Raw genomic sequence first — 9,691 nt, 5'->3', positions numbered from 1 at the left:
CTTTCCTCATTCAGACCTTCTCTAGCCATGTCTCCAGTACCCCCCCATGTCACCAGTCACTGCATGTGGTCCTAGTCTCAGCTCAAAGTCCTAAAGCCAGCAGACACCTGATCAGTTCTGACAGATCCCTCTCTCAGCCCCCATCCTGCCATGTGAGCAAGCCACCTGCAAACACCATTTCCCCAAAGTGAGGACTTAGCCCTTGGGAATCTGAAGACATCAGCGTCTCTCCCTCTGCTCCCATCTACATGCTAGTCTGCTACCTGGTCACCACCACCTCTCCCCATACTTGTTTCCTTTCTACTTTGGACATGCTCCCAACCAGCTGGAAGCTCCCTCTGCAAGCCTGACCTGCTCCCGCCTTCCCTGCTCCCCCGACATTCCTTTCCTACTGGTGACCTCTGTTCCTTGAGGTTAACTCCAGTGTCTTTAGGTGCTCTAGCTTAATGGCCCCAGGAGTCATAGAGCCACTTGTAGTTTCTCTAGCTACAGCCATGGGGCAACTGTCAGAGGCCAGCCTTAGACAGCTGCAGCTACTAGCCGCAGGAGCGGAGGCAATGCCAAGGCTGAGCATGCTTGAACCTTGCAAGGGCAGCACTAGGGACTCTAAATCCTCAGCACTGGCCCTAGGCAGCTGCAGACTCTGGAGTTATGCACTTTCCTCCTCTAGGTTCCTGCATGGTTACAGAACTGCAGTAAAGTGGAACAATTATCAGCTTCTGTGATTGGAAGATGTCTGGATCCATCTAATAAGACTGTCCTACATAAATGAGGAAAGTTGAGGTGCCTTTATTATTCTTTTGTTCCATTCTTTGTTTCTATGGGGAATTTGCCAGTGCACTATCACTGTCTTCCTTTTAAACAAACAAAACTAAAAAAAAAAAGTGTAATGGCTGTTGAAAATAGCAATTCCAGCCCTCCTTAGCACTGTGAAGACCCCAACGTTTGTTGCTCAATTTTCTCCTACTTTTTCTACAGTAAATGACAGTGGATCAGCATATTTGATTTGGGAGAAATGAAGAAACAGCTGCCCATATTGAGCTTGAGCACTCCTGATTTTGAGGTGTTCAGATCTGGAAGGCAGGGGCTAGATTCCCTTTATGAATATTAGATACATCTGGAAAGGAAAAGTCAATTTCTATTTTCATGGCTCAGAAGTGGAAATCCTCCTGTCCTGTATCTGAAGCTGTTCAGGTCCAGTAGAGCCTCCTCTTCCTTCCTTACCATTTTACCTTCTGGTGGAATCCACATACCTCCCTTGCCCAGCTTCAGATAGAGAGGGGCCCTGTCCAGTTAATGCACCCAGTTCCATCTTTGGGGGCTGCCAGGCGAGGTCACACCAGCATCCCTAAGCCTGTCTGGGGAATTCTTCTGAGGGTGCTATCTGGGCCAAAGCCTTCTACTCCTTGGTCACACCTCTTCACTATTCACAGGTGGCACCCCGCCCCCCAGCCACAGCAAGCTGCAGCACATGGAGTCTCACAGCTTCCCCCCTCCCTTTCCTGTTGATAGCAGCCAAGGGAATGCTGGGAAATGTTCCTTCTCTGCTCCAAGGCAGGGAGCTGGGTAAGGAACGACAGCTCCCAGGGCCCTATGGGGTCTCAGCTCCCCTACTGAATCCAGGCTGCTCTGAGGCTCCTTTTCTCCACAGGGGAGGAAGTTACTGTTACAGGTCACTTCATAGCTTGGGCCTAGCACTATGTCAAATCCAGTACTGCTCCCAACTCTATCCAGCTCTGCTGCTGGCAGGATCCCTTCCCATTCTTTTTGTTTTCTGTCTCCCCTCCAAGGAGAAGCTCTGCATTGTTCCTGTGTGGGGAATTGAACCCAGGCTGTCTGGGTGAAAGCCAAGAATTCTAAGCACTAGACCACATGGGACTTCCATAACACGTTTACATGTTCTTATTCAATAACACAATTAAACGTAGCCATTCAAAGTAGCCATTTAAAAGAAGCCATTCAAAAAACTTCAAAAACAGACTTCAAAGAGAAATTGCAGAGTTACAACTGATCTGCAAACTTAACACTATTAATTTGAGCTTGAAGAGGGACTGGGGGTGACTGGCTCACTACAAAAGCAATTTTCCCTCTCTTGGTATTGACACCTCCCTGTCAATTACTTGGAGAGAGCCACATCCACCCTGACTGAATTAGCCTTCAACACTGGTTCTCCCCTTGTATGGTAACTCCCTTTACATCATGTTCCAATATATATTTATGCTTCTATCTGCAATTTTCACTCCATGCATCTGAAGAAGAGGGCTTTTTACCCACGAATGCTTGTGTCCAAATAAATCTGTTAGTTCTTAAGGTGTCACCGGCCTCCTCGTTGTTTTTGTGAAATAAAAGCAAAATGCACTCTAAGCTGATCGTAACCCTTTCAATGCCCTTACAAACTTAGATGCTTCTCAGCACAGGCCGGCTGGTGGCTTTTCAGCCAGGCTCTCCCCTTTCGTCAGCGCTTCAGTTGCTTGGTGTGGGGGTGTCTGTAGATGTAGGTGGACGAGAGAGACAAAGCATGGCAAATGTCTCTGCTTTTATCATGTCCTTTCTTCCCTCTTGGCTTTGCTCCCCCTTCAGAGTCAGGTGAGCATCACTGCGTCTCTCCAAGCAAGTCTGAGCAATTCCCCTGGGGTGTCCTCTTGCAGGTAAGTGATTGCACTGTAGCTCCCTTGCTGAACAATGGCTGTTGATGGGTTGTTTGACACCCTGTCCGTGTGTTGGTTACTTTCCTTGCTGTTGTCACTGGGGAGCTAATATTTCGCTGACTCCCCCACCTTACAGCATAGTGATAACCACACTGCACAATTCTCATAACTTCATATGCATGAATGGTAAACATCTATGGGTAGAGAAATGACTTTCACCAGATCATATCCTTTCCCCTGATACCTTACAAGGCATGCTCTGTATATAAGATCACGATTATATGAAAAGGAGGAATATGGGGGTTACAGCACACTCCCCCAAAGGTACAGAATGTCACACTGAGATTCTATTTTCATTTGTTATGTAACAGCATTAAAGAGATCCAGTGACTGACCAATGGAATTTTCAAGTGCTAAAATAGCAAGCACTGTTGGTCTCTCATTGGCCATCAGCGACTGAAGATACCGTTTAATGAGCCAGAGCTTCAAGGCGAGGGTGGCTCTGTCCACTGCCTTCCGTTGCGCTGCTGGGCACCAAGTCTCTGGCGGTCAATATGTGAAGCTGGGAGAAGAGAGTGGGGTGGCAAGCGGTGGTAGAACTTTTGCCACCAGGGTCTAGCTGTCTAACTTCCTCTTCGTACTGCTGGGCCCCCGTTGCCTTCAGGTAACACAGGAACTAAGGCAGGAATAGGGTGAGGAAGCAAGTAAAGCCGAGCAAGGAAGGCAAAAGTTAATCTTACCTTCATGGGCAGCTCGCAATGACGTCCTTTTTCTGTGCCACAGCTGACAACAACATCCCAGACAGAAAAGTAACAGGCCAAAAAGAAACCTAGCAGCTGCTGAAACAGTTCAGTTGGGAGCGTGCTAGACTAACAGGCTCTTCTATCCTCCTTTATGCACGGGCGGGATGTTTTCTGAGAGTGCAGCAGTTCCTTTAACTGCCACGAGTCCCTCATTTCAGGCTATGCAGCAGGAAAAGACAGCATGGGCTTCTGCACTGAGTTGGCCCACCTGACCTTTCATTCTTCTCTTGCTCTTTGTCAGCAAGGAGAAGAAAAAGAAGCTCTCCCTCAAGCTGGAGTCACACGGGCGAGGTAAGGATGACTTCCTGAGTGCTGGCTCCAGTCCTCTGCCCTGCCAGCTGACCTATAGAGGGGCTACCACCACATTCTCTAGATTTGTCCATCAGTCTGTGCCAGAGTGAGCAACAACCCAGTAGGTGGAGTTTATGTATTGTAGTGGTTATCACATTTGCCTAACACGCAAAAGGTGCCTGGCTCAAAACCAGGCAGAAACATTCTGGCTTCCTTTTCCCAGATCCCTTTGTTATTCAGAAAGGGCACTCCTCCTATTGGCCTGTCCCTGCGATAACTCCAACCCCTGCATGACAGAGGATGCTGACAGCAGTGGAGAAAGCACCTTGGTGTCTGGCTGGAGAACCTAGAGTAGTTAGGCCAGTCACCATTTGGAGGCTTGTGGCTTGGCCACCTCTTCTGTTGGAGGTTGGCCTATAGAGGCTCTCACTTCCTGCTGGGCTCCTTTGCGTGACTGGCCAAAGGAGGAAGTGAGGCAGGAATGGGGCAATAGAGGAAAGTTGAGCTGAGGAAAGCAGGGAAGAAGCTGTGCGGCTAAGTGGGGTTAGTAGAGCACCACCCTTCATTCTGCAAAGCCTGGGGAGGTGTGGTTGGCTGCTGGGAGGTAGAATCCTGTGCCTGCCTCTTGGCTTCCCAGGAGTGGCTACTTGCAGCCCAGGAGAAGAAGGGAGGTTCTGGGTGAAAGGAAAAGCAGCAATGGTGAGGCTGAGTGGGCTCCTTTCTGGCCGAGATGGTGGACTGTGGTGAGTCTGGGAGTTGCCTGTAAGCCATAAGTGGACGTAGTGCAGTGAAAACTGCTGCTCCATTCTGGCCGACCTGGGAGCGCCATGGATGACTTGGGAGTGGGGGCAGGGCGCTGGCTGTGAGCAAATGGGATCCAGGAAGCCCAAGCCTGCCCCTCCAGGGGCCGAGTCTTCTTCTCTCCTGCCATGGGGAGCCCGACCTTAAGACTGCCCAGCTTGTGCAGCAGCTCGAGCATTAAGCCTTCCTGTGTGCATAACTGAACTACGCCCTAGTGTAATAAGGTGTAAAGTTTAGATTGTGAATTTATCTTTAATTTCCATGGTAATTTACTTTGATCTTTTATTCCTACCACTTATAATCCTTAAAACTCCATCTTTCTGTAGTTAATAAATCTGTTTTATGCTCTACTTAAACTGGTGTATTTTGCTTGAAGTTTTTGGGAAATCTCAGCTCCATTACAAGGCTGGTTCACGTCCTATTCACAGTGAGGGAGGGGTGGACCCTGTGTAATAAACTCACACTGATCAGGCTTCTGATTAAGGCAAGATGGTATGATCCAGGGGTGCAAGGCTGCAGAGCTGTAGGGGGGGGCGACTTTCTATCATTAGTGTTATGAGTGGCTGCAGAAGCATTCATGTAATTCAGTTGGCTGTGTCCCTACCTACGGATGTCTGTGTAAGTGCAATATCTGCCAGAGATTCACAGCTTGTCTCAGCATCACATGTGTGAGAGGGAGCCCAGGTGGTGGGACAAAGGGCTCAGGGGTCCCACTGTTCAGTTGCATCCCATAGATCCCATCACAGACTTTCAACAACCACAGCGTGTGCTCACTGAGACAGAGAGAGAGATGCCAAAATAGTGATCTCCAGTGCCAGCAGACATCAAACTATCAGAAATTCTGTGAACAGAGAAGACCCTGCTAGTGGAAAATGCCTTTGAAAAAGGCCCTTCTGTCCCCAGCTGTGGTCGTACAGTGCTCAGTGCTCTGCGTTGTGGCCTCAAGAGTCATGGATGCAAGTTGAGTTACGATGACCTTTTCCTTGTCTCCACATTTCTTAGGTGCCTCTTCCAACACTTGTCAGAAAAAATGACCGGTTTCTTTTGGAAGCATTTGCACTGCAAGGCAGAGGCAGTCTTCTCTGCTTCTTCAAAAGATTGACCAAAAAGTGGGAGGAGTGGACAGATTTGGCAAGGCACCACTGGGTGCTGCATCTCTAACCTCTACTTTACCTGGCAAGTGCCTCTGGGACTTTTCTCCCAGCTGCTCCATTTTTCATCAGTGACAATCAAAAGGAAGATGACATGACATCTGTGTGTGGACATCCCCAGCGAATCACAAGGACGTGTGGTGCAGGCTTTTGTGTTGCAGCAATTGCAGTCAAAGCAACCACCATGCCAATGCCAGTCACAGCAGCCTTTTCATCAACTCCAGGCTTGTGATTTGATTCTTTCCAATGTTTCTCTCCAAAGAAGCCTTTTCCTTAGCAAGCAATGACTTGGATACCAAGGGAGGTCTCTTCTGTTTCCTAGAAAGACACAGGAAAATGTGAGCAGAGGAGACAAAACCCGTAGAACAAGGTACTACTGGGAGTTGAACCCAGGATCTCCTGTTTACTAGACAGGTGCTTTAGCCACCCAAACCACGGTGCCTGCCTTGAGAAAATACTTGCAACTGTTCCCTTTGATGGTCCAGGACAACACCTGCAAATTCCAAACTACAGACATTCCCAATTTCCCTCAAGACTTGCACGGAAGAACTGGCAGGCCAAGCCAGGATCTTCTGGTTACTAGGAAGACACTTCAGCCAGCTCTTCCCAAAGATCACTATCTAAAGACCTTTAAAAAGCCTTTGTAGATGTTCACTGACAAAGAGATGCCAAAATAGAGTTCTCCACTGCCTGCAGCCATCACACTACCAGGAGTTCTGCGCACAGAGAGGCCCCTGCTGGTGGAAAAGGCTTTGGTAGAGACTCTTCTGACACCAGCCTGTGCTCATATACTGTTTAGCACTTTGTGTTGTGACTTCAGCATCCACAGATGCCAGTTGAGTTGGGGGACATTTTTCCTGTCTCCACATTTGTCTAATGGCTCCTTTCAACACTTGCCACCAAAAAGACTTGTTTCTTTTGCAAGCAATGTGCAGCTAGGCAAAGGCAGTCTTCTCCATTTCCTCAGAAGATCACCAAGCTGTGGGGAGAGAAGACACATTCAACCAAGCTGGATGCTGAATCTCCTCTTTGTTCAGCAGGTGTCTGTGAAGGACATAAATCTCCACCATGTAGAGGGCAAGAATAGGAGTTTATTACACACAGAACTGGCAGAGTGTCACCTTGCTTATTAGGCTCAGAGACACTGTTAATTGATTACAATAGAATATATAGATTTTCCATGGGTGGGGGAAAGAGACGGGGTAGGGAGTTCCAAACTCTGGGATAGGTTTTGCAGCAAGTCATGATAAGCACAGTAGCCAAAGGTTAACAGCTTACATAATGTCTCCACCCATGGTCTCAAGTTAGCAAGTTAACATTTCATGAATACTTTGATAAAATGTTATTAGTATAAAATATCTATGCTGAATTCTGATTTGAGGTCCATAGGAAAGGAGCAACTCCTTTGATTGTCCTCCAGGTACATTCCTAGGGTTTAAAGCAAAGAAACAGTGAAAGTATATGGCAATAAAGATTGTTTTCTGTGTGTCTTAAGGCAAGGAATTGGTCCCTGGGAAGGGAGGTGGAAGGATGCCATATCTTATATTGACATCTGCCAACTTTTCATAAACTCAAGGTTGGATCTCTGGGAAGAACGTCTCCCTACAGAAGAGACTTACACAATAGGAACAGGGATTCTTTGTTCAATCTGCAACTCTGAATAAGATACAATTCTTTAGTTCTTAGCTCCAACACCTGGCAATTTGCTGACCAAGCCTATCTTAGCAAGCAAGGCTTTCTGTTTACCCAGCTTTCTTTTAGTTGGTCACGATTTGCTAGGCTTCTGGTCCCTTGATTGTACTCTGCACTTTGGGTCTGGAAAAGAGCTGGCACAATCCATAGACCAGGTTGTTATATAATAAGCACGTGAATTTTAACTCTTCACATACAGTAGTGGCAAAGTTCTTGGTTCAGGCTTGTAGCAGTGATGGAATAAACTGCAGGTTCAAATCAAGTCTCTGGAGTCCATCCACAGCTGGGATGGGTCATTCAGTCCCTTGTACAGAGCTTCAGTTTGTAGCAAAGTCCCTTCAGAGGTATGAAGCAGAACTGAAGAGAAGATGGAGACGAGGCATCAGCCTTTTAAAGTCTCTTGCCATGTGGTCTTTGTTTTCTTTGTCCCAAGGACACTCTATCCAGCACGTGGCATAGAAAAACCTTTGAGTTTTGTCCATAGGCAGGTCCCTGCATACCTTGCTGAGCCACAAGGCATATCTACCTTCTCTCAATGGGTTGATTGTAGAGCTGATGGTCCTTAATGGGCCATCAAGCAGGTTAGGCAGAACTGACACCAACTTGTCTGGCTGGGGTGTTCCTCGGAAGCATAGCACAAGTTTGAATACAGACAGCATAGAGCTAATATTCATAAAGTCAACTACAAAAATGGTACACATCTAGAGATAGCATAATTATAATCAGCCAATCAGAACCTCTCCATAGACCCCTTTCACAACAACCTTTCTATCATATTGGCTGCAAATATAGAACAGTGGTCACAATGGTGATCTATAAAGTTACAGATTATGTCAATAACATCACAGGAGGAGACACTGCATCAGTGAGACTGATATTGGAATACTGTCTCCAGTTTTGGTGTCCTCATTTGAAAAAGATACTGTGAAATTGGAGCTGGGGCAGCAAAAAGCCACCAAAATGTTCTGAGGGCTGGAGAAAAATGCCTTCTAGTGAGCTATTGAAAGAGCTCCATCTGTTTAGCTTATCAAAAGAAGATTGAAAGGTGACTTCACTGAAGTGTTGAAGTGCCTTAATGGAGAGAAAAGATTGAGTATTAAAGGGCTCTTGAATGGAGCAGAGAAAGACATAACAAGACCCAATAATTGGAAGGTGAAAAGAGACAAATTCATATTACAACTAAGCCCCAAATAGTCAACAGCGAGGATGATTCACCATAGGAACAAGCTACCAAGGAAAGTGGTGGAATCTCCATCCCCTGAAGTCATTCAATGAAAACTAGATGCCTTTCCCCCAGAAGTAGCTATTGTGTCATGCAGGAGGCCTGTGATATGCAGGGGGTCAGATTAGATGCTGTAATGGTCTCTTCTGGCCAGAAAGTAGACTAATTTTACAGATACTAGTTTTCGGAAAAACTGAGTGTAGCATTGGGAGCAGCATCTGAAGTTTTACTGTCTAGCCAGCTTACTGCCTAGAACGAACGCTCCTTGAGTGGGGTGACCACAGGGAGTAGCTCAAACCTCCAAAGGGCCTGGCCAGGGAAATTGATGCTAGCCTTGGTCCATGGACGCACAGCGCCGAATTAATGTGCTTAGTATGGGCCTGTGTCCTCGACTTTATACAATTTCCAGAGCGTTGCACTGTGGGTAACTGTCCCATAGTTCCCGCAGTCTCCCCTGCCCATTGGAATTCTGGGTTGAGATCTCAATGCCTGATGGGGCAAAAATAGTGTCATGAGTGAGTCTGGGTAAATGTCATCACTCAATCCTCCCTCCATGAAAACAACAGCAGACAATCATTTTGTGCCCTTTTCCCTGGATTGCCCGGGCAGACGCCAGAGCACAGCAACCATGGAGCCCGTTCAGCCTTTTTTCACTGTCACCGTATGTCTTCTTTATAGTGCTGACAGACGTGGTACTGCAGTGCTACACGGCAGCATCCCCTTGCTTTTTGCAAGTTAGCAAAGATGGTTACCAGCCCTACTGTACCGTCTGCTGCTTTGCAAGTTGACAATGACAGTAACCAGTCATACTGCACCATCTGCTGCTGTCATGGGTGCTCCTGGCTGGCCTCGATGGGGTCGGCCACGGGCTTATGGACAAAAATAGGAATGACTCCCCAGGTCATTCTCTTTTTTAAGTTTTATCTAATGGAGAGTCAGTTCTGCCTAGATTATCAGGCAAGCCTACTAAAGAACCAGAGGGGCAAACGGGCGCTCCGGGTCAGTGACCTAGTGGTCCCGCAGAAATGATGCGCTGCGTGCCATTCTAGTGGGTGCCCCTGCAACAACCCTACCCATTGCTTC

This window comes from Gopherus flavomarginatus, unplaced genomic scaffold (assembly GCF_025201925.1).
Source record: "Gopherus flavomarginatus isolate rGopFla2 unplaced genomic scaffold, rGopFla2.mat.asm mat_scaffold_157_arrow_ctg1, whole genome shotgun sequence".
NCBI classification, from domain to species: domain Eukaryota; kingdom Metazoa; phylum Chordata; order Testudines; family Testudinidae; genus Gopherus; species Gopherus flavomarginatus.
This window is presented reverse-complemented; position numbering follows the sequence as displayed.